The sequence below is a fragment of the Pogoniulus pusillus genome, chromosome 18 (genome assembly GCF_015220805.1).
Source record: "Pogoniulus pusillus isolate bPogPus1 chromosome 18, bPogPus1.pri, whole genome shotgun sequence".
Lineage (NCBI taxonomy): Eukaryota > Metazoa > Chordata > Aves > Piciformes > Lybiidae > Pogoniulus > Pogoniulus pusillus.
This window is the reverse complement of record NC_087281.1, coordinates 6,213,570-6,237,696: the sequence shown is the minus strand read 5'-3', so window position 1 is coordinate 6,237,696 and position 24,127 is coordinate 6,213,570. Positions and strand designations below refer to the sequence as shown.

The 24,127-nt window shown below is 41.9% G+C and overlaps 1 long non-coding RNA gene across 6 annotated transcripts in view; it reads right to left on the bottom strand.

The window, feature by feature from the left end:
* Positions 1-11,710: 11,710 nt before the first annotated feature.
* LOC135183364 (uncharacterized) overlaps positions 11,711-24,127 on the bottom strand; it is a 62,479-nt gene continuing 50,062 nt past the window's right edge. For all 6 annotated transcript variants that reach the window (XR_010305530.1, XR_010305533.1, XR_010305531.1 and 3 more), the window contains 2 exons: positions 11,976-12,098; positions 11,711-11,800 (listed from right to left, as the gene is read on the bottom strand). This is a non-coding gene — a long non-coding RNA (uncharacterized LOC135183364). The remainder of the gene's footprint in view (positions 11,801-11,975; positions 12,099-24,127) is intronic.

Genomic DNA, 24,127 nt, shown 5'->3' with positions numbered 1-24,127 from the left:
AGTTTCAACAGGAAGGAAGTCTGTAGCTCCATCAATTCTGCTAACATCATTATGTGGTACTTCGACTTTCAGATATTCTCTTTTGCAGGGAATTTACTGGAAACTAAAATTCACAAGAAAAACAAACACAAACACCATATAATAAACACAACCAAGAAACAAGAAAGAAATAATGTCAAAACCCATCAGATATATAAGGCTTAAACACTTGCAGTTTGTACAGTATTTTGTACACAGATGGACACTCCCAATGAACTTTAGCTTCAAAAAGTTGTTAGTATCTGCCAGACTAGAATGTGAACATGAATGCTGAACGTGAGCCAGCAGTGTGGCCAGGAGAGTCAATGGCATCCTGGCCTGCATCAGGAACAGAGTAGCCAGCAGGACAAGGAAGGTTATTCTGCACCTATACTCAACACTGGCCAGGCCACACCTCAAGTACTGTGTCCAGTTCTGGGCTCCTCAATTCAAGAGAGATGTTGAGGTGCTGGAAGGTGTCCAGAGAACAGCACCAAGGCTGGTAAGGAGCTTGGAGCACAGCCCTGTGAGGAGAGGCTGAGGGAGCTGGGGGTGTGCAGCCTGCAGAAGAGGAGGGGCAGAGCTCATTGCTGTCTGCAGCTCCCTGCAGGGAGGCTGTAGCCAGGTGAGGTTGGTCTCTTCTCCCAGGCAACCAGCAATAGAACAAGAGGACACAGTCTCAAGTTGTGCCAGGAGAGGTCTAGGTTGGATGTTAGGAGGAAGTTGTTGCCAGAGAGAGTGACTGGCATTGAAATGGGCTGCCCAGGGAGGTGGTGGAGTCGCCATCACTGGAGGTGTTCAAGCAAAGCCTGGTTGAGGCACTCAGTGACATGGTGTAGTTGATTGGACGGGGCTGGGTGATAGGTTGGACTGGCTGAGCTTGGAGGTCTCTTCCAACCTGGGTGATTCAATGATTAGCAACTACTGCTATGTTCCTACACACTAATTTTAATTGACACATCTTTAAATGAAGCTTTATGTGCATTAATATAACAGCTTATCATTGTTATGAAACTTGTGAATCTTTAAGTTACAAAAGGCTCAAACTCCAGGCCAGCTCAAACAGTACTCCCATGTACTACACAGGTGAAACAGAAGTATCTCTTAGAAAACATGCTCTGCTAGTCCATTTTAACCACTTTCCTCAAGTGTCAACAAGTGCTGTACCTCTATTCTAAATGGTTCTCTTCCATAGTTTACATACCTCACTGCAGTTATGCCTACCTATTAGACATGCTTTCACAAGTTTCACTGAGACCTGAATTTCCTACTCCATTGCAAAACTGGACAGTAACATTTTAAGTCTGAAAGTCTTGTGGGCAAAGTGAAGAGTTTCTTACAGGCACCATCATTTCAAGCTAATTAAAACTTGCCTGTTGAAAGCATTTAAGAGTCCTTGATTATCTCAAATTAATAGGAAATCTTTCACCCACACAGACCACTGATGAAGATTTCACATGATGTCAGAATTCCCACATGAGGGTTCTGTGGTGAAGTAGGTCTTGTCCCACTTTTTGAAGGGCTAGCTTTTCATTTGCATTATTTTGGCAATTCAGCTGGTGACTCTGTAAACAGCCATGGTGCTAGAGGGCAGAAATGAATTCCTGAACTAGTCTTCTTCCTCATCTGCCACAGCACCACTCTTAGGTCTACAGTTTCATGAGAGGCTTTCTTCATCAATAACACCAGCTTAATAAACTTGTTATCTGTTCTACTTCACCATGCCTCAGATTTGCAGAAAAGCCTTCTTCTGGAATTGTACCATAAACCACACCAGTGAACTAAGGGGAAAGAATGGTAAATCCATTCACTGTCACTACTGTAGTGCAAAACATTCCCCTCAGTGTGATTACAGAACCATTGATTTAACAGCTCCTCAGCATCAACAGGTTGTTTTTCTTCACTCTGTGAGTTCACTTAAGACAGTCAATACAAATCAACTTCTGGTTAGTTTTCCAATCCCAGTACACAGTGACCTGGCTCACAGACAGATGAGCAGTACCAGGGACCAGCTGCTTGTGTCAGTGAAATCTTTCCTGTTCAGCCACAGCAAACCATCAGAGTGGGCCCCTTTGCTCACTTCCACTTTTTCCTTTAAACCTGCTGTCTCAAAGCCATTTTGTTGTATTACTGCAGAAGCATCTAATATGCATAGAAACATTGGGGTGTTAAAGCATTCCTTTCATGGCAGCAAAGACATATTTTGTATCAATAAACCAAAACGATCCAGTCAAGTCAAAGCTGAAGCTCTTCCAGAAAAATAGCACCAATTTCCAAGTGCAACTGCAGCTGTACTAGCAATCTTTGCACCTATACAGCTACATTAAGGAAGGATGACACTCCTTCATGCATCTGAAGTGATTCAACCATATTGGTACTATTCATAGTTTTGACAAGACCTACATCACCAGAAGAGTGAAGATTATCATGCTGATTTATTCACCACCACCACCCTCAGCCATATGTACACGAAGGCACTACTAAGGGAACTGATATTTCCCTTTCAGTCTGGAAACCACAGGAGTTTTCAACCCCACACAGGGGAAAAAAAACAAAAAATAATGGGTATTTTCTCTGAACCTTACTGCTTAACACATCATCTGCTAGAAACAAGAGGCTGGCAGGGACAGAAATTTCCACAATCCAAGCAACAGTTCTCTCCTGGTACCTACAATGTGTTTTATTACTCTTCACCAGATACTGTGGAAGAGGAATCCAAAAACCATTGCAATTTAGGTCTGGAAAAGGAAAATCAAAATGTGCTTCTTTAGGAGGAACAGGAAGTAATTCTTTAGCAACCTATTTAACACATATATTCACACTAACTCCTAATCCAGATACACAACAAAGTAAGGTGTATTGCTTAAAATTTTGCTATGGACAATTTCCTCCTTGTATCCAACTCTAAAAAAAACCCCAAACTCAAATCCTCTCATTTTGACTGAAGCCCTGAGTGTAAGCATCAGATAGGATCTGCCGTTGGTATCTTCAAAGGAATACCCATCTCTGATAGATCCACCTCTATCCTAAGTAGCTACCAATGAATACAAGCTGGTGAGAGTTAACTTCTGTATGAATCATTCAGGCAAATCTGAAAGTCAAAGTAGCAACTGAATTGCAGCTATCAAGGACAGCTGTCAATTAATTTTTCAAGATTGGCACAGTTCAAAATGACTGAAAAACTAACATGCATAACAGGTGAAAGATAATGCAAATACTTCGCTAAAGGTCTTTGTGTGATCCAATATATGCATCTTGGAAAATGATCTTTATCATTCATGGGGCTGCAAACTCTTCTGGGAATGACTTATTTAATAAATATTTATACAGTGCCTTGTACAAAAGGGCCTAATCCAAGGCAGGCTCTCTGGCTAACACCGAAGCAAAAATAAAATACAATAATCTGGCTCTGGCAATTGTTCCAGCAAGACAGTTTAAAATATACAGAAAAGACAAACAAACAAGTAAGCATCTTATCCCCATTTACCAAAGACAAATACTTTTAAAAACAGAAAGACATCCATTTTTTTTTTACTGGAGCAGCTTCATAAGCCAACACAAAATGCAACGCTTTGTACTCATCAACCTGAAATGCCTTCCTGAGCATACTTTTGTTGGGCCCCTGAAGATCCTCTGATCCCAGGCTTAAACCTGTTAAAGAAGACTCTCTAAGAAAATAACCTATCATTCTCTTTCAAAAAGCAAATGTTTGTCCCACAAGTGGAAAGCACCAGTTTCAACGAGTTAAAAGATTTGAAAGAAATTCAAAGCACAGAACTCATGACTTCTCTCATTCGCTCAGGAAAGGACAAATGGAGCAGGGGCAAACTTTGCAACTGATACTCTGAAGAGAAAACAGAATGGGAAATAAATTACAAGTGCTGAACTGGTTTCTTAAGAAGGAAGAAAAGTTTCCAAGGAGAAAGATTAGAACAAAAAAGAATGCCAAAGACAAGCAGAAACAAGAGGATACTACTACTGCTTCAGTTGTAAAGTACAGATCATATATAGTATAGTCAAGGAAAAGGAAGAGTGAAGAGTGGATACGAATGGACAGCTCTCCCCTTTTCTAGCTTACCAACAAATGACAGGATGTCAATAAAAGGGTGGCTGGAGGAGATTGGTTCCACACAGAATATTTTTCAAGAGTCAAGAAAAAATGCAGACAGAAGTCATTACTGCTGTAAAAGGACAGGAGAATACTGTAAAAAGATGCAGCACAGTAGGGACACAGCAGGAGCAGATTCTGCTTAATGGTTTAAACATAGCATGAATTGACAAAGGATATAACTACATGTCACTTTTTTGAAGTGTGCCACCTCCTAATAGGTGGAACACTTAATTTTTTCCACTTGGGGAAATCAGACTTAGAACTTACATGGGAAAATATTTCTCCACATTTCTAACCTTCAGTATAAACCAGAAATCACACAACTGATTTCCCCCCAATCCACAAACAGCTTCAGGAAAAAAAGATGCTTTATCTGAATGTGTTACATGAGTCAGAGCTTATGAGGCATCAGATAGGATATTCGTGTCTTCTGGGGTGGTTTGATTCTGAAACTTACTGTATTTTTTCCTCTCCAGTTAGTTCGCCCTGCTGAAAAAGACATTCTGAGAAAACACTGATAAACAGATAGATCAATAAATGAAAGTTCTTGCATACATACAATGCAATTTCCATTGAAAAATGTTTAAGTCCTAACTTTAACAGCCTCTAAGATTTTTTCTAGGAATTACTCTTTAAAGATATTTACACTTGATCTTTCTGCAAGCAACCTATGAAAATACTCAGTAACAGCAAAACATCTGAACAAAAAAAAAAAAGCTGCAAACAAAACTGAATTTTACCCTTAAGTGTATTTCTCACATCTGAGAGTCATTTTTATCCATTTCTACCAGCATTATGTATGAAATACAAATACACCAGATAAATGGTTATTTCAAAATTCAATGAATGCCACAAAATCTTTAGTCTGTAATAAACCTCCAAATAATTTCAGGCTTATTAAAGCAATTTGATACTACCATGGCTCATCTTCACCAATAAACCAGTTAAACCTGGGAGTGTATTAGGTATACCACTGCACGCAACAGTCGACTGAAGCTTAACTGAATTATACTATTAGCATGAGACATCTAAGTCACACAATCTAAAGAACCCTGCAAAAATATATGTAAACAATAATGGGTTTGTTAGCATATTTTGAGAGTAATCTGTATTTTTTTAGCTACTCCTTTACTTGTGCACATTCTTGCCCCACACTACCACATACAGTGTCAGTTTAGGTGTGAGAGCAACTGTGCCAAATCAGGCTCCACACACACACATATGCAGGCACAGCAGAAGAGGCTCTGCATGCATGAAAGCAACAGGATCACCGAACACCTAAGACACCTCACTAGAAGTTTCTATCATAGTAGACAAAAGCATGCCATTGTTACAACACAATCTTAGCAGCCCTGCAATCTTCCCAGCTACCTTATGCATCTCATACTAATACTCTTGTTAACCTATTGTAACTGCATTTTTGTTTAGTAAACCACAGCTGGCAGCTGTTGCTAACCTTCCCCTTAAAGGCAGTCCCATGAATAGCAGAACTAACAAAGCCCCGTTTCCCACACATTTGTATTCTGTCTCAGCAATGCTCTCCATACCTCCATGCTCCAAGCAGTCACATTCCACCTCTATCCCGGATGCCTATTATCTTACCCCTCTCTTCCAAGCACTAGCCACAACATACTTAACCTCCCACGTTTTACAGCCACTACCTGAAGAAGAGTACCACACATCACATTTAGTTCCTAGTCCACTGACAACTCTTTGCTGGCAGGCCAAATACAGGTAGCTCGTATATTCAAGGAAAACTTTTCCCTAAACAGATGCTCTCTCTTCCCCAATGAAGCCAGCAACTTTAACTGAGCTTGTGAGATGTCATTTAAAATCTGAAAGCTTTGATACTTTGACTAACTTCTTTGCTGAAATTAGCTGATGAGCTCAAAATTAATTCACATGTAGGATTAAAGAAAACAACTGTTTGAGATTTTGGAATGGTGAATTAAAGATGCAGTTTTACATTACTGCAGTGTATGAACAACAGCAACTCTATTTCTTGAAAATAAACACACAGAAAACAGGTGCATCTCGACACTCTGGGAGATAGTTTAAAAGGCATTGTTGTCTTAGGATGATGGTTGAATTCAACCCTAGAGATCTTCTTCAAATGAAATAGATTCTATCTTATCCATGTGAACTCCCGAACTGCAAAACTTCTTAATCATCTAAGGTTTAAGAAACTGCAATTAGATGCTGTATTTATCCTTTTAATGTTTGCATTATCTGACAGTTTTCAAGCACATTTTAAAGTGTAAGAGTCTGAAAGACAGAAAAAGGCTTCTATGAATTTTGTGAAACCTGGCAGCTTTGAAGAAAAAAATAGACTCTAATTCATGTCTTCAATGAAAGGAAAAGCAGGTGAACTCTGTCTTCACCATCAGCCCCAGCAGACCAACCAGATAGCATTGGATTTGATTAATTCTGAAATAAGCTTTAGATACTTAGTATTTGACGGTTTAAGTTAAGAAAAGCATGAAGAAGGAAGCATCTAGTAGCTTTGTCCCACGGTAAATTCTAGCAAGCCTAACAGTATTATGGATAGTAAGTGCAGCTTTGGTTGTCTGGTTTTATTTTTTAATTATTATCCAAAGCAAACAAACAAAAAACCCCCAAACACCCCCAAATCCAAACCCCAAAGCCCACAAAACACCATACATGCAACCAAAAGGGTGGGTTTTTTTCTACCACTGTGTGTTCCTAAATTAATGTTTTTCTAAAGGCAGCACAAATTTTACACCAAAACTGAAATAGTGATTTTAATAATGGAAAGTGGAAAGATTAAATTCTTCACATAGTAGAACCAGGACCTGAAAGAGTTGTAAACCCCTAATCATTAAAGACAATGAAATTTGATCATTGCTCAGAATAGGAAAGACCTATATGTTCCTCATATTGCTATAAAAATTGATTACATATAATATTTTGAAAAGACTATAATGCATATATTAAACAAATGAATCTTTTTTCAGTAAAATTGTGGACAAATGCTAACTTAAAGTTCATTTAGCACATTACTCTAAGTTATGCTTAACTTCATGCTACAAAAAAAAAAAAAAAAAAAAAATCTTAGAGCCCAAAAATCTTCAGTATTTAAGTACACCTTAACTGCACCCATGGCAACAAGAACGTCCTGAGTGATGCCATCCATTAACAACAGACATGTCCTAAGAGAATCAGGGTACTGTATATTAACACACAGCTCTTTCAACTTTTCAACTTCAACTATGTCAAGCTATTTCACTTGGTCTCACTAGGACCCCATTACTGCCAATTAAGGGATAAGAAAACCCAAAGTCAGCATAGTACAAAGCTAGAAAGAACTCGGTAAACATATGTATACTACTTGTAATACTTGCATGCACAAGAATTGACTTTGTTGATCAGTTCAGTGAAAGTTTCTAATTTTACTATTTTCAATTATTAAGACATCTGCCAGGGAAAGCATTAATATTAAGCCATTGATTTTTGGTAAGCATTCTCGAAACAGGGTGAAACTGAAACAACTATTATACTGAACCTTCTGGCTACAGTTATGAGTTTTAAAAAAACCTGGTCCAACTGTGAACCTGACAGCTTTCTCACTCTCACAGTTGCATTTAAGTATGTGGAATCCAATCCAGATCAGTTTGTTAAGCAGAGTTCAAGATGGTTTAGAATATCCACCAGCATTTCTGATATTAGAAAAAGTATATACTTTTCCAAATCCACTATGCAATTAAAGAGAAAAAAATCACAAAGTTAAATCACTGTATACATTAGTGGAGAAAAAGTTAACTTTCATTTCAATCATTTAAATATTTGAGTTTTGAGTATAGCTTTTAAAAAAATCCATTTCTGAATCACTGGAATTTTTGTTCTATTTCCTGTAAAAGCACCAACAGCAACACAGCTCAGCATTCCGCCTGCAGCAGCTCAGAAAAGATCAGCCTGATCCCTCAGTCCTAAATTTACAGTCATTTCATAAACTTGAGGTCACATCTGACCAATTTATTTCTTCCAGTGTTTCCAACCATGTAGATAATAAGGAGGCTGTACTAGCAACAAGAAGAGCAGCCTAGTTTTACGTTTCAAAATACACTCTCACGCAAAAAAGTGTGCCAAAAGCTCTTTAAATGCTCCAGAAAAAAGAATTAAAAACTTGTTGAGAATAATCTCCTCAACATGACAAGTTTAATTCTGAAGTTTGACAAGTATATGAGTTCTCTACAAAGCCAGAAACTATTACAAAAGAACACAGGACTTTAGTCTTCAAAGCAATGCCATGGTGAGAAAATCTGCCATCCTCTTCCATTCTGTTACTGCTGGGAAAGCCTCTACCAAGACACTACCACAGAAAGAATGCTCTTCTTCAAGAACTCTATTTTTATATCCACACATTTAAAGGAAAAGAGAACTGTTTGATTTCTCTTTATGTTGAGAATGAAAATTATATGCACTACACAAAGTCTTTGGAAGCTGTTGTAAGAATGGCGAGCATAGCACAGGAAGAATACGGCACTGCCCCTACATGTAATTATAGGGATGATGATTTATCAAACATCTCTCAGAAACAAAACCGTGATGACCCAAACTGAGTGTCTCCTCCCACAGCCTTCCTCTCCTCTTCCCCTTTGCAGGCTCTCCTCTAAAGCAACATAGCAAAAATCACATAGGTCATCTCAGCTTTTAGAAGAAATCAAAAGTCAGCTCAGTGTCTGTTCTGTAACATGGGTTACCACCTACAGATGAGCACTTAACATAAGTATAGCAGACACAAGCGACTGAAACTTTTGTTTAAATCAAAGAATAGAACTTACTGAAGTTGATGACATACGTCTTCTAATTTGCCAGTGGAACTTCCCTCTGGCCAAAAGCAGGTTGATCAGAATTCTGAGGTCTGATCAAAACCAATCGCAGTGATACAGATATAGAATAAAACTGAAATATGTGTATGAAACACAAAATTCTGATTACCTGGTAAATCACTACCTAAGATAGAGATTATTCCTGATTTAAGCAAATCACAGCACATCATTCATACTCTGCTACCGTTACAGTCGTGAGTCCATGCACTACCAGGTTATGATACAACACAACTTGAATGGTCTACAACAAAGACCCTGTATGTCAGTTTTTTAAACACCTACACAACTCAGAGCATGGAAGTGCCATTTTCAGCAACACCATTTTCTGCATTCTACAGCTGAACTTCGGAAACAGCTTCAAGAGCTCTGTGTTAAACGTCCTCGGCTTACAATGACTACAAAATCATACTTGAAACCCACTTCTTGCTAAGAAACGTTACTTCAGAACTTATGTTTTAATTGTGGTCTTATTATCATTAATACAGGAACACCTACAGGTCTTGGGCACAAACCAGGCTCTGCTGAGCTCCCAGGTAAATTACAAAGAACACAAGATCCCTGCCCCGAAGGCCTTGCTGACCTGAGGGCCAGCAGCATTGTGCATTCAGACTTTTAATATGAGCCTTTCAATGAATGAGACAAAGTACTACACAGCTCTGCATAGCGTTCTCGGGTCTCTCTAAGGGACAAACAGAAAGAGAATTAGAAAAGAACACGTATGCATCTCCTCTCTTCGAAATCCCTCTTAGCAGAACCATTTCAAGAATTTCTACTCAACAATTAAACTGACTTGAATAATAGAAACTAGCGTCCTAAATACACTCAATATGGAATCCAGCACAGCCAGCCCCCACAAAGAGACCAGGCACCAAAAAATCACACCTTTGACACTCTGTTACTCATCCTCAAATGGCGGAGTCTTGCCCAGCGAACTCACACCTGTCACCTGCTAGGCACCAGGCCAGACCAGTTCCCCTTCACTCCCTCCCTCCCTCCCCCAGCCAGGCGAGCCCGCTGGCAGGCTGCTTCCGCTCGTCCCGGGCCGCTGCAGCCCCCCGTCGCGGGGCAGGCCAGGGCCGGGGCCACCGCCACGCACACGGCCCCGCGCCCTCGCCGGATCCTTCCCCACGCGGGGGAAGTTCCAGCGACTCGCGGAGATAAGTTTCCATCTTTCGCTGGACGCCCCGCTGCGCGCCGGCTTCCCGTCCCTACTCTCCCCTCCCCACTCCTCCGGGGAGGCTGACTCCCCCTCCGCTTCACCACACCGGGATGAGCTGGGTGCCGGGGGCTGCTCCCTCCCCCTCGCACAGGCCTCCCCAGTTCTAGCCCCGGCAGAGCCCAGGGGTGAAGAGAGAGGCTTCATGAGAGCCTCGGGCTCCCTGCGCCTCTCAGGCCCCCTACCCCTCTCAGGCCTCCGGGCCGGGCCAGCCGTCCGCGCCTCTCTCTGTAGCCATCCCGGGGATGTGACCAGCCACGCCAAGAAATCAGACCAGGAGACTACCACCAGGCCCGCCTCGGCGAGGGTCAGCCTTACCCTGTTGTTGCTGCTGCTGCTGCTGCTTCTTCTCCTCCTCCTCCTCCGCCGCCTCCTCCTCCGCCGCCTCCCCCACCACGGCAGCAGCCGCCGCCACTACCGCCGCCACCAGCGCCGCCGCCGCCTCCGCCCGGCAGGGGGGACCCCGCCGACCCGACCCGCTCTGCAGCCTCCCGCCGCCGCCGTTCCGCTCCGGGGTGGGGGGAGGAGGAGGAAGGGAAAGGGGAGCCCGTTCTGCCGCCGCGGGCTGGAAAAGCGGGGAAGCCGGGAGCGAGTGGGTGAGCGAGTAGGTGGGTGCCTGCGGCGCCGCTCCCGTCTCCAGCTGGAACCGCTCCGGCTGCGCGTCGCTCCCGGCTCCCCCTCCCCCCGCTCGCTGCGCTCCAAATCAAAATAGTGTCACAATATGGCGGCGGCGGCGGCGGCCCAGCATCGCGAGACCTGGCCGGGAGCGCTAACGGGATGCGGCGCGCGCCAATGGGCTCCGGGCAGGGGGAGGCGCTGCGTGGGCGGGGCCGCCGCCGCCACCGCCCACAGGGCGGGGCCTAGGGGGGTGGGGCCGCGCCGCAGCCCTGGCAGGCTCGCGCGCTCGGCCCGCCCAACCCCGCCGGTCGCCGGCCGCGCGCGTGGAGTAACGGCCGGCGCCTCAGCCGCGACGGACTCCCACTGCCCGCTCCCGCCCTGTGCGCGCAGCTGAGGGCTCGCCACGGCCTCTTCAGCCTTTTCTTTCCCTTTAGCCCTGTTTGCCCCGCCGCCGTCCCTGCTGCTTCTGGCCACCGTTCTGCCAGGGAAGGGAGGCGGTGGCAGAGGTCGGTAGGTGGGCTGCCTGCTTGAAAAACGAAGCAGCATTTAGGCGATTTTAAGGATGGGGAGCCACCGCAGAGAGCAGCATCTGCGAGGGGGAAAAAGGAGGGAAAGGCACAATGTGCTAAAAGCCTCCACCTCCACACTGAACCCGTTGTTGTGAGGGGTAACGGGCACATACTTTCTGTCCCACGGACTGGCGCGCCTTCTAAAGTTCTTCACGGGTTACGCAGAGGACGTGATTGCCATCGCGCCTCTCCGATACAGCTCAGCCTCGTTCTCTTCCCAAAATGACACGAGCAGAGCCTGTATGCTGACTGGTGAAGCTCCCTTCCTCCATCAGCTCAGCAGTCACCATCATCTGCAGGAGGCCCAGTCGGCAAAGCCAGCGAGACTGATCCTTTGGAAGGGAGCACTGCCAGCTTCTGGGCCAGGAGACTGCCTGGGTCCCGATGAGCAGGTTAGAAAAAAGAGATCAAGTTCCTCCTATGACACAAAAAACAGGCATCCTTGATTCTATGGGGGTGTTTAAATAGGTCTTTGTAATTTCACAATGCTCTAAGTTTTGTCTTAATTGAAAAAAACAACTTCTAGATGAGTGTGTAAAATCACCCAGCAAATCAGTTGTGATTTTGGGGGTGCGATACTTTACACTACTTACTCTTCCTCACTTTTCCTCTACTTCCTGCACCTCTTTGATCCTTCTTCCACCCTGCGGTGAGCAGGCACTGCTCATGCTATCTACCAGTGGATAGTCCAGACATCTCTTCTTGGGTAATCCTCTCTGCAAAACACAGTCAGAAAGAGCAATCTTTTAAAAGTAATCTTTATCACCTGTAGCAGAAGGAAACTGTATGAAGTTTTGGAACCTAGGATGGGGTGTGACAGTGAAAGAGAGATGTGGTGGGACTTCCAGATTTCCCCATATATCAGTAATACTGGGCTGGAATTAGAATTTCTCCCCCATCTTCACTCATAGAGGCACCAGTGATTTCCAGAGCACTCCAGTGCAGGAAGGGAGCTACAAAACTGCCAGGCCATAGTTATCTCAAACCTTAAAAGCTACACTATTCATTGCAACATTGTGATGAGTTTTTCACAAGACATCAACTGTCAGACTGACCAAGTGATGAGCATGAGATAAAATGACATAAACTAATACAAACCAAACACAAGCTAGCCAGAAATGAAGCTATTAGTGACATTTTAGTCTAAGTGTTCTGTTGTGAGAAATAAAGTTGACTTTGCCATTGCAACAATGCATATTTTCAGATGTTACTGAAAACATATATTCCAAATGAAAGTATTAACAAGCCAAAAACCTCAAGTCCCTTTAGTTAAAATTGTCAAACAGAGTGGCTGGAGAGCAGCCAGACAGGAATCTGGAGGTGCTGATTGATACCCGCCTGAACATGAGCCAGCAGTGTGCCCAGGTGGCCAAGAGAGCCAGTGGCATCCTGGCCTGCATCAGGAATGGTGTGGTCAGCAGGAGCAGGGAGGTCATTCTGCCCCTGTACTCTGCACTGGTTAGACCTCACCTTGTGTACTGTGTTCAGTTCTGGGCCCTCCAGTTTAGGAGGGACATTGAGATGCTTGAGCGTGTCCAGAGAAGGGCGACAAGGCTGGTGAGAGGCCTTGAGCACAGCCCTACGAGGAGAGGCTGAGGGAGCTGGGATTGGTTAGCCTGGAGAAGAGGAGGCTCAGGGCAGACCTTATTGCTGTCTACAACTACCTGAGGGGTGGTTGTGGCCAGGGGGAGGTTGCTCTCTTCTCTCAGGTGGCCAGCACCAGAACAAGAGGACACAGCCTCAGGCTGTGCCAGGGGAAATTTAGGCTGGAGGTGAGGAGAAAGTTCTTCACTGAGAGAGTCATTGGACACTGGAATGGGCTGCCCGAGGAGGTGGTGGAGTCGCCGTCCCTGGGGCTGTTCAAGGCAAGGTTGGACGTGACACTTGGTGCCATGGTCTAGCCTTGAGCTCTGTGGTAAAGGGTTGGACTTGATGATCTGTGAGGTCTCTTCCAACCCTGATGATACTGTGATACAATGCCATGGTAAGCAACTGCAGAGACTTGAAATAGGCAGGGAGGAAGAGAACGTGACACCAATGAGTCTAATGGCAAGTTGTTATGCTGGGAGGAAGGGAAAAAAAAGAGAAACGGGAAACAGGTTTTCTTCCTTACAAAAGAGAGGTGTATGTTTATATATTCCAGTAAGAATCACTTGTTTTCATGAGCTACAACACAGCACGGTTCTTTTGAACATCAACAGCACTGTACACAAAACACCTGTGTCCAGAGTTTCTTAGCCTGGAGCTGAGGTCATGCAGGGCTGAGAATATGATGAAATCTGTTTGTTAATAGTAAACAAAATAGCATTTCCCCAAACCCAGCAGGAAATGAATGTAGTCTCTTACAAAAGTGGGGAATGGGGCATCCAGAAAGAAGATGCAATAGAGACATCAGATCATGGGGAAGTGTACCAGGGTTGCTTCACTACTTGTTCAGGTAAATTAATAAAACCTTTTTTTGCAACCCATGCTGCAGACACTTCATGATCTGCCCAGTCAAGCACACTGCTGCTTGACTCTTCCAGCATGACTGGTTTGAACTTTGCTAAGCTGTAGCTGACCTTTCAGGCAGATAGGATGGTATACTTACATGACTATGCTTTGTGCACTGGAAACTGAGTTTATTTTACTAAGTTTAATACCAAGTTAAATATTTGACCCTTTTGCCTACAGTTGCTAAAACAGGGATTTGCCATAGCAAAGTGAAAGCCCATCTCTCAGTGCTCCATCAGCAGTACTTACTGCAATGCCTAAGCACTGGAACTGTGTGAGTGAACTGCACTACACAATTCTTTCCCTGCTCTTCCAGATTCTCCATACCACTTCCATGTCTGAGCCCACTGCTAAAGTTGCTGTTCTCTAGTATCTGATGTTGAATCATTCTTTGACATCTTTCCAAAATCAACAATGTATTTTGGAAAGTAATTCTGTGTACTCACATTCAAAAAGGAGCTCTTTTCCTGTGTATATCTAGCAAGTACTAGGAGGATCTATTGAATATTGAAATCAGGATGCAAGTCTTATCATACTGCAAATCAAAGCTTCAGTCACCAGTGATGCACAGGGAGCTTCCTGCTCAGCAGTTTAGTCAGTTTGAAGCTTTGCTTCTTCTCCTGCAGGTTTTAGGTATTACCCATGTTTTTGTCCATACAAGGTATGAGTTCAAGTTTTTAAAACCTTCACCAGATTGTTTATATTCTTCAGTGGAAGGAAGTGAAATTCTAAAGAGAAAGCAAAATTCTAAATAGAAAGCAAAATTCTAAATAGAATTGGAGAATTATATTAAACATATTGCACAGGAAAACTGTTTCTGCAGCTTTCCTGTACAATATCTTTTCTGCAAGACAGTATTTTTTTTTCATCTCAATCCTGGCATTAATGATGCTGAAATTTCCTGAGAATTCTTTTGGGAAAAATTAAGAGAACAGATTCAGTTAGAGCAGATCCACAACAATTGACATAATTATCTCTGAAACAGAGTTTAAAATTAGTTTTCTACAGTGGAACAAGGTGGCATTGGAAGCTTTAAAACCACCACTTTTCCCTTGAACATTCACCTGTTAGGTTTTTTTTTCATTCTTTTAGACAGAAGGTCTGTCGGTTTTAAGGCTGACAAAAACAGAGGTAGCATTCACTGGCCAAAGGACAGTCCTTTAAAGCTCCCACTCTGAGGTTACACCCACAGCTTCTCCTATCAAAACAATTAAGATTAATAATGTGACATAGAAATACAGAAATTAATCTTAACCCACAAGTTTCATGCACTGTACATTTCCTTTTCTATCTAGAATTTATCAGCTGTATGCCATAGTACAAGAATTTGATCGGCCTGGTGTAGAGAAGTGGATAACGCTGGATTTGGAGGTAAATCTAACTGTACAGCCTCAATGTAAAGCTAAAGCTTGATCAGTGCCCAACATTGCTTTGCTCAAGTGAAGGTTCTTGGCTCTTGTCTCCCTCACCCCACTGTGAGTGCTTATACTATGTAATAACTTAAATCCCTTTTCATTTCTAGTGTAAGTGTAGTCCAGCTATTGATATTTATTTGGAGGACCATGTTGCAAACTGTAGTGTTAATATTCTAGTTTACTATTTTTTTACTTCTGTCAGTGTAATTCTAAGTCTGGTTTAAAAAAAAAAACCAAACCCAAACCACTCTTTTTTAACCAGAAACACCAGCTCTGGGAGCTTACAATTTATGAACAATCCTAAAATAACAAACAAGTATAATCATTCAGAAGAAGAAAATGTTTTGGTGAAGAAGTGGGTTTAAAAATCAAATTATTCAAAGACTATAGTGAACTGCAGTTGCTTAGATTGCACATGTGGGCAGTTATGAAAAACTGTCACACCCTGATATTTTTCTTTTCAATCCACAGTGCAGAAACAGTTCTGCTATCACTGTTGAGACTCTCCTGGTTTTCCAGGTTGCTCCCTTCCTTTCTTCAAGATAGCACCAGCTTTTTCACTTACTAACAGCTCATCTATTAGGAGTAGAGAGCAAACATGACATTTGAGATAAGAGTATGATTAAGAGGTGCCTTAGTGGTTCATGAGTTCTGGCAGCCTCACAAGATTTGGAAGAAAGCTTTGCATAACAGAAATCCGTTGAAAGAGGCGGCATAGCCTGGCATTGCAACTTTAAAAGCATAGCGAGCTGTGTTGCAGTGCAGTGTTATTATTGCTATGTATTAATCTGACATACCAAATAATGTGTTTGTGGACACTTGGTAAGACTATTTTCCCCCAATATCTGAAAACCTCAATAATGCTTACATTTGAAAGAAAATAGCCTAGCCAAAGCAATCCTGTTCTTTTAACAATAGTAATTTTAAAACTGACAAAGACCTCCCATCAGTCTTTTGACTAAAGTACCAACAGTTTACAGATCTTTCAGTGCTCTGAATAAGAGAATTAAATATGCACGAATAAAAGCTCTACATATGTATCAGTAAAATCTCATTTAAGTTCACACAACATAGACTTGAGTCAATACCTACTAACAACACAAGCACAGTATTACTTAATGCTGTGTATCTCTTTTATGAAGCTAGGTTTTGGTAACTCAGTGACATAAACTGTAGAAAGCCAAAACCCTCTCAGGCTCCAAGATACTTCAGAAGAAATAGTGGTTACACTTCTTCCTAAATTCACTTTCCCCCCATACTTTATGGGGAATTCAGTAGAAAGTAATGATAAAAATAAATTTCTACTTTTCTTAACATGTATATAAGACTGCTGTATAGGCATTTCATGTCTTTAAGCTCTTCTGCAAAACTCCACTGTTACTCAAGAAACCTTTCACAGACTTGCTTGAACTTTACACTTAAGTGTTTTTCTGGCCAGGTATAACTTGCTGATTTGAGACAGGAAACCTACCTTGTCCTCCAAGCAAATGGTTTTCCTGTTCCACATTCAAATCAGGCATCAATGTTTTCATAGTAAAAATGTTGCAGAACATCTTGCAGGTCTTTCATTTTTCAGCTACTGATTTTGACCTCTTCTGTCTCGCTGACATCAACCAAGTCCCTTTATACTCTTTTGTAACTGTGAGAGAGTGCAAACTCCAATATACTTAATCTTATTATATACGTTAGCACACACAGTGCAATAATGATGTTGTGTTTAAATTCCCCCAATTGCTGAAGACATTATTGGTAGGTGGCTAATATATTTTTTAAAATAACCCAAAGTACTCTCTAAACTTAAATGGTTAGTGGTATTAGATTTCTCCATCATCTTCTGGCTTTCTGCCCTACTGCTGTAATTGCCTTAACTCCTCACCCAATAATAAGACTCTCTGAACAAATCCTGTGTCTGCTATTAAGTAAAATTAAAGCTTAGTATAGATTCTCTGCATTCTTTCTCCACTTCAGCTGTGGTGCTTGACAGCTTGCATGGTACAAGTGAAACATGCAAAGCCTTTAAGCCATGACTTTTAAAAACAGGAACTCAGAGATTTCTAATGAGGCTATGTATTAGAAACAGTAAAAATTTCTTGAAGAGCAGTACCATATTCTCTGTTTCTGTAGACAACTCACTGGTGTAACACAACAGAATCAGTCATGTAAGCTTACATACACACTGTACTGGTTTGTTTCCTCCTGGAACACATGCATGCCCTTGTAAGGACAAGGCAGCTCAAATTCCAGGACCACTCTGTCCTAGGTTTGCCTAAGATTGCCAGCAAGAGCGAAAATTGCATAGATTTCATTGGGTGACCAGCTGTCCTCTAGCTTCTCACCAAGATCACCAAGTTCCTGTTCTACCTGTATGACTTTCAAATTCCAAAATGAGCTATGATTCAATCAACATCTCTCAAGATATTACCTTTTCTGTGGGAAAAGACCACATGTATTACCCACAGTTAAAAATGCTTCAGTGTCACAGATCCAAATATTAAGAAGTGCTGAACTTCCAACTCATCAGCTCACTAGAATTTAAAAAGGTCATCTTGCCTCTAAGCTAAAATGCTCAATAGAACTGGGAAAACTAATACAGAAAATAAGGTGGTCATTCATGAAAACAATCAGCTAGTATCTCAGCTGCTTTCAGCTACTACACAATCACCTAGAGGAAGAAGAGGCAATTGTGTGAGGTTTGTAAGGAGTTGCATTAAGTACTAATTCATTAATATAAAAAAAAAGTTTAGTGTTTGCTTGTTGGCACTTTTGTCTTTTCAAGATCTTCTGATAAATAACAAAGCACTTAAAACCCTTTGAAAGTCTGTTCTTCCATCAGGAGGAGCTCATTCTGCGAAATACACACAATCCTCAAGAACATAAACCAGAAACTATAACCTCAGCTAAGCTAAACACAAATTTGTGCTTTAATTTAGGCATAGGAAAGTTCTGTTGGCTTTACTCACACGCTTAAAATTAAGCATATGTTTTAACACTTTGCTGGATTAGGGCCCATGTCAGCAAAATAAACTTCTTGGGAAGAAGTAATAAAAATGTAGCTTGCAGCATGGGACAGCAGAGCCATTCACAGCTACAGAAGCTTTAAAACACTAGCTGGTATTTATATATTTAAAGAAGAAATAAGGCGTTAAACAAAACATTTATTTTAGATAGCTATCTAATTAGTCTGCTACAGAAGCACTTTCATTTTTCTAAATTTGATGGGGGAAAAAAAATTTGCATCCTTGCATCCCCAAAAGTAAATTAATCTGCACATCAAGAGGAAAAAAAACAACCAAACACACACCACCACAATAATTACAATCACAAGCTTCAAAAGCAATTTTCTCATTGTTTAGTAATGGTCTGGTTGCTCCAGAGGTACCACTTCATTCCCTGGAGAAGGGAAAAGACAGGAGGCCAAGCTTTTTAAACACTGAATTTCATTACACCTTCATTTTCTCATTTGAATGTGTGCCATTGTATATAATTGTATATATACAATAAGTATCAGCTAACTAATTCTCTTGTATGCATTGTGCACTGATGTGTATTCATTTTTCATGCTAAGAACTTCTCTGAATAGTTGGTATTGCATATCTGCCCTTAAAGAGAACTAAGACCATTTGCAAAATGAGAACATTTTACTAGACTGTGTCTATGTTAATTTTTTCCCCCAGTAAAAACTTTCTGTTGCTAACAACAGTGCAGCACAGTACAAATTCTTTGGTGCTTTAAGTGCAGTGCTATCTGGCCCTGTTCAGAAGAGTGCTCTCTTGTACATTGAGATGCCAATGGTCACAGCAGCTTACTCTGCACTGGTACTTTAGTCCTTCCCACTAGCAGTGGAGCTGCACCAATGAGCAATCCTCTCAATAATATCCTTACACAGGAAATAAGTCAAAGTTTTTCTCAATAATAGCTTCATTTATTCCTTTAGCATTACTTCACACCTGAATCCCCAGACAATGCATGTGCATTGTATTTTCTTTTTTTTTTCAAAAGCAAATTTCTTCACTCAAAAGGCAAGAGATAATAACAACTCATATTTTCAGTAAGCCTTTTTCCCTACCTTGTTAGCCCTCTCCTTTATGACAAATTTTCTGAGGTGAACAAGTATGCAACCTACAAGTGTTTGTGCTCATTCCTGGTTTCTAGCAACAACCTCAGAGCTCATTGCACAATTCAGACAAATATGTTCTTAATTCTCAAGTGTTTCAGAAAATGATTGTCTGTGGTGCAAAGAGAGACAGTAGTGTCCCTGCAAAAGGGTATAACAAAATGAGTGTTCCCTCAGCCTTACGACGTATGAAAGAATCTATTGGAAACCCCAGATACATTAAAAAACTTTCATGATCCCACTGTTACCAAATCCCTGATTTCACTGAGATTCAAAGCTCAGGATCCTCAGTCCTCTTTTTATGCATTATTTGCACAGTCCACTGCTCTGTGAAGACCTGGCCAAGAGCCCAATACCCTACAGTACCAACAATACCCTACAGTACTGACCACCTAAAACTCAGGAGATCACAGACTGGAATAATTGAAATAACTCCAAGAGAATGTTTTCTCTAGTCAGCCTTAAGAACAGTTTTGGGTCTCTATCAAAACAAAAAAAATTCATTCTTCATCTTACCTCTAATGTCAGAGGTTGCCTTTTCTTCTCTTTACCCACACTTCAGAGGTGCCATTTTCATTGTGACAGTGGTGATGGAGACTATTTTGCAGTGACAGATACCATTAATTAGGTTAAAGTTTTAAAAAACTTTTGAAGTGGCACACGTCTAGTGAAGCACTAGACTACCTGCTTGGCTGGAAATAAGCACTGTGGAAGCCACAGCACATACCAATCACCTCTCACTTCCACCACATGCCTGTCATCTTCTACTGATATGGAGGAGTCTTGAGCAAAAAAAATGAAATCATATTGTGTTGCATGTGTGCAGGTTCTGCATGGAGACAGTGGTGCAAAGAAGCCTTAGCACATTGGCCAGAATTGTGGGCAAAGGAAAGTCTGAGTTATTTGCAATAGCAGCAAGATCAGGGCTGAGTCAAGCTGGTCAGCTAAGACAACAAGCCAACACCATCTTCCAAGCTAAGATACAAGATAGACAGACTGACAGTTCAGATTTACCAACAGTTAACTCAGTGCTGTCTTTTTAAATAGCTATAGTGATGGAACCATAAAACCTCCCATCAGATTGAGATCTCTAGCTTGGGATTTTTTTCCTAATGTACTACATATTTTAAAGCTTAATCATCAGCCTTTCTCCAAACAAACTCTTACCCATTTCAGTTACTCTCTGCCAGAATCAGTCCTGGTACTGGGCCACAGACTGCAATTAAAGTAAAAATTAAAGTTTCTAATCACTGAAACAAATAGTGAGAAGCAGTTGCAAAGTGGGACAAAGCTGCATTACTGCAGCTTGATGGAACTTTGTTCAGTGAACTATAGAGATCTCATCTGGATCAATTTCCTATCTACCAAAATCTGGTAACTGGAAGTAATCTGAATTCTGTACATGCATTAAATGGCTACTAAATAAAATAATTGCCACTGAGTATTTATTTTAGTTATACCACCACTCTTAGAAAAACAGAATAGTTAACATCCTGTTAGTAACTAGATTTTTATAATAACTGACTTCTCAAGTCACTTGTAAACTTCTAATGCCCAACACCATAAACAGACTTTGGCTTTAACTTAATTTGGGTTTATTTTTAGGAGTAGTATTTCCATCCAGAAATCTCACTATGGCCCTATGCACAACTTTTTGTCCAAATAATTAGTATCTACAAAGGTAATGAATATATTAAATTACAAAAGCATCTCTCTGTATTCCCAAGGCAATATATATTCAAGTAGTGAAGTGTGTTTCAAGTATGATTAGCGCTCTTGGGAGCTTTGGGGTTACAAGTGAGTACTTTTAAAGCAAAACTAGCTCCTGCCCATTAGCTTATATAGGAGAGAAAAAAAACAAGCCAAAAAGCATATAAACAAACAAACCCCCAAACACCACCACCACCACAAACAAAACCTCAACACAACAAAGGACCCAGAAAAGAACATTGGGTCTTGGTTATTCAGTTATAGTTATCCTAAACCTGATAAAACAAACAAAAACAAAAATGAAGGAAGATCACAATGAAAGAAAAACAGATGTGGAAAACAATTAAAACATGACCTTAACCTGCTGCAGCTGAGACTCATAAGGTAATTGTCTAAAGAACAATTAATACAGCATGCTGCACAAAAGGAGGTCAACGGTGATTTTTAAAGTGCTAATCACAGTATCACAGTATCACAGTATCACCAAGGTTGGAAGAGACCTCACAGATCATCAAGTCCAACCCTTTACCACAGTGCCCAAGGCTAGACCATGGCACCAAGTGCCACATCCAACCTTGCCTTGAACTGCCCCAGGGACGACGACTCCACCACCTCCCCAGGCAGCCCATTCCAGTGCCTAATGACTCTCTCAGTGAAGAACTTTCTCCTCACCTCGAGCCGAAATTTCCCCTGGCGCAGCCTGAGGCTGTGTCCTCTTGTTCTGGAGCTGGCCACCTGAGAGAAGAGAGCAACCTCCTCCTGGCCACAACCACCCCTCAGGTAGTTGTAGACAGCAATAAGGTCACCCCTGAGCCTCCTCTTCTCCAGGCTAAACAACCCCAGCTCCCTAAGCCTCTCCTCGTAGGGCTTGTGCTCAAGGCCTCTCACCAGCCTCGTCGCCCTTCTCTGGACACGCTCAAGCATCTCAGTGTCCTTCCTAAACTGGGGGGCCCAGAACTGAACGCAGTACTCGAGGTGTGGTCTGACCAGTGCAGAGTACAGGGGCAGAATGACCTCCCTGCTCCTGCTGACCACACCACTCCTGATACAAGCCAGGATGCCACTGGCTCTCTTGGCCACCTGGGCACACTGCTGGCTCATGTTCAGGCGGGTATCAATCAGTACCCCCAGATCCCTCTCTGTCTGGCTGCTCTCCAGCCACTCCGACCCCAGCCTGTATCTCTGCATGGGGTTGTTGTGGCCAAAGTGCAGCACCCTGCACTTTGAGCTATTGAACCCCATCCCATTGGCCTCTGCCCATCTGTGCAGGCGGTCAAGGTCCCGCTGCAGAGCCCTTCTGCCCTCCAGCTCAGTCACATCTGCCCCCAGCTTAGTGTCATCTGCAAACTTGCTGATGACTGACTCGATGCCCTCATCCAGATCATCTATGAAGATGTTAAAGAGGATGGGGCCCAGCACTGATCCCTGAGGGACACCACTAGTGACTGGCCGCCAGCTGGATGTGGCACCATTCACCACCACTCTCTGGGTCCGGCCCTCCAGCCAGTTCCTAACCCAGCACAGAGTGTTACCATCCAAGCCGCGGGTTGACAGCTTAGCCAGCATGCCCTAAATAACAGCTTCCCTTTTGGTTGTTCATCTGTGATAAAGCATTAAATTGATCCCATTTCTAGTTTATGAATGTATAAATCATTCAGTTTGAGTCACTTTAGTCTACAGCCTATATTTCTTATACCTGTAGCACAACTAAATTTGTAGTATGCAGCTTAAATAATACAGCTTCAAAATAGGAATGGTGCAGACTGGCTGTGCAATTGTGAAGTATAACTGCAAGTGAGCTCGGTTTCTTTCAGAGGCATGATGAGTTGTACAGGAAGATTACATATATGTAGACACCCTGAAGCAATTTTGTGATGAAAAAAACAGTACTTGGTATAATTTCAGAATGGAAATGTTGTAAAAGGGAAGGGGAAAAAAGTAGAGTGTGTAATTTTCAGCTGGAAGGAAAGGACACCCTGTGACAGATAATACAATAAAATAATGATGTAGAACACTAGTGACAGATAATACAATAAAATAATGATGTAGAACACTAAAACGTAATGCATTTCAATAAGGGGGTTGGCTTTGCAGGTGGTATACCTGTCTTTCCTCTCAGATGTTTCATATTGCAGTTCTCTCACTAAAATTAAGAGCTCTTTCCTGGATATCTGGGGATAAACATTGTCTTTTAGCAATTTTGATTTGTAGGCACTGAAATTAGGTAAAAAATAACTATTGAAATACTAAAGAGTTGCAGTAGCCTGATCATCTTGCATCTTCTTAAGATAATCTGCCTTTAAACATGCAGATTGGATGATCAGAGTGTTTACATATACATTAAAAATGTTTTGCCCAGCTCTGAGTAATGTTGCCAGCAGAGACACTTTGTACTCTGGTTACTTGGCCAGGCACTAAGTTACTACAATTTTTTATCTCTATTCTTAAGGAAAAGATCAATAGTTAAAATTTGTTTAACAGATCAGTTACGTATTTTAAGAGGTCTCATTACTGTGGCATTTCAAACTCCACAAAGTCTGTGGTGTTGTGAACATTAATTCCTGGTTCAGTACTAGCTAGGAGAGCATTTCAGATGTAATTCTGAAGGCTTTTGGTTGTTTTGCAGAGTTGACTGGTGTAGATTGCAGCGAGGTCTTGTGCTCATGATGTAATTCCAGTTAGTATTAGGCAAAAGTGTTCAGAGTGTCAGAGAATTGTTCCAGGTCAACTGTTCAAAGGCAAGATGGTTCAGAGAAACTCTCCCATCTGGCCTGTGCAGAACTAGAGAGAAGAACACAAGGCTACAGGAAATACTAGACAGTGGTTCACAGCACACAGCTACAACCCCAGCAGGCTCTCCATCTCATCTCCAAATAGACCCTTTATTAATCAAGATAATTTTGTGAGCAGAGTTCTTTCATGTCACTACTCCACATACAGTACCTGAACCATGGTGGCATACCTTAAAGGCACCCTACTTAAGAGCATATGATCAAAAGATTATGAAAGCAGT